The sequence below is a fragment of the Frankliniella occidentalis genome, unplaced genomic scaffold (assembly GCF_000697945.3).
Source record: "Frankliniella occidentalis isolate FOCC.00 unplaced genomic scaffold, Focc_3.1 Scaffold90, whole genome shotgun sequence".
NCBI classification, from domain to species: Eukaryota; Metazoa; Arthropoda; class Insecta; order Thysanoptera; family Thripidae; genus Frankliniella; species Frankliniella occidentalis.
Window position 1 is genome coordinate 376,339 of NW_026267219.1, and position 1,590 is coordinate 377,928.

The 1,590-nt window shown below is 61.1% G+C and overlaps 1 protein-coding gene across 1 annotated transcript in view; it reads right to left on the reverse strand.

The window, feature by feature from the left end:
* The window catches only part of LOC113204392 (uncharacterized), an 18,024-nt gene extending 16,440 nt beyond the window's left edge, over window positions 1-1,584 (reverse strand). Inside the window, exons 1-2 of the mRNA XM_052269366.1 lie at window positions 1,370-1,584; window positions 69-362 (exon numbers count right to left, since the gene is read on the reverse strand). The gene's annotated coding sequence lies outside the window, so the exon portion shown is untranslated. The remainder of the gene's footprint in view (window positions 1-68; window positions 363-1,369) is intronic.
* Window positions 1,585-1,590: the final 6 nt, after the last annotated feature.

Consider the following 1,590-nt stretch of genomic DNA (forward strand, 5'->3'; position numbering starts at 1 on the left):
GGAGGGAGGGAGGGAGGGAGGGAGGGAGGGAAACGACTGCAGGCCTCGTCTTCGTCCTTGATCCTCACCGGCGGAGCTGCTCTGGCAGATGGTCCACAGCCCGGACACGGTCCTCCTGGAGGCGGTCCTAGTCCCGTTGAAGGCCCCCAGGCCGCCCTGGCCGGCCGCCGAGCCGCGGAGCACCTCCTCGGCGCGCAGCCAGTCGGCCGAGCCGAGGGCGGCGAGCAGCAGGGACAGCGCCACCAGGGCGCTGCCCGCCAGCAGCAGGCACCGCCACGCGTCCGTGCCGCGGGCCGCAGGCCCTGCAGGTCCACTGCCGGGGGGGCTGCGCGCGGAGGCACGGCGAGAGGCGCGCCGAGCATCTGGGGGACAAACGCAAGAACAGCTGTTAGAAGAAGCACGGCGCCGGCGACTAGACAATGCAGCTGCAACCTGCAGCAGCACCAAACCTGCCTCCCGCCCCCGCCTTACGAGCCCTGAGCGCCCGACGAGCGGAGCATAGGCCACCATCCCAACAACAGTGTATTGAGTTGCCTATCCGCCATCCATCAGGCGCTCCCTTTCATCAGAAAACACATAATTTAATTCCTAAAAGTAACTTCGCACTTCTGCTATTGTCTCTTCTTTGAGCTTATTGTCTACCATTTAAAAACTTAAAACTGTTGGAACACAAACGGGACCCCCACAAACACCAATTCAGAAAAATCTGGATGCGACGAAATTTCAACTCTCATCGCAGTTTTAAAAACCAAATCCAATCAAAAAATACAAAATGTTCATGTTCGTTTTCATTAATATTTCCCTCGTCTGCTCTGCCTTTCATCTCCTCCCCCTTTTATATACACCTTGATTCCGAGACCGAGACGGCGGTTTGGAGGGACGCATATCTTGAAGCATCTAGCATCTCCCCGCCGCGAAACGCGGCTTAAAGACGTAGCCGGGGATCGGGGTGCGGGCGGGACGGGCGTAGTATTAAGTAGTGAGAAAGGGCTTTTCTTAATTATTTATGCATAAGATGCTTCCCAGGGAGGACGTGCGCCGACGGGCAGGGGAGATGGGGGGGGAGGTCTAAGGGTTGAGAAAAGAGGCAGGAGCGTTTAAGTTCGTTCCCAAGACTGGGGCTCGCCGGAGCTACCAAGGCAGAACAGCACGGCCTCCGCTCCTCCCTCCTAAGCTGCCGTCCTTATCTTCACCGCAGATGGCCCATTAACGTCCCGGGGAATCGGAGAGGAATACGCGAACAAGGGCGGGAGAGCAAGGGGATGGGCGCCACGAGCATCCTCTTCCTCGCGCGCACACAGACGCACACACACACGCACACACCTACACACCCACATACACACTCTCACACACGCACACACACACGCACCTGATCCTTCGGGTGCCCAGCAGGAGCAGGAGTCGTGCCGGGGCCGTCCCCGGGGCCGCCCCGAAGACGAGGGCGCGTACGAGGGCGACGCCGAGGAGGAAGTGGACGTCGAGTAGTAGTCCTCGAGGTCATCGCCGGGGCCCCCCAGGGACCCCGTCAGCCCCGGCAGCGCCGGTCCGGGGCCGGGCCTCACGCCGAGGGTCAGCAGGGGCGGCGCGGGG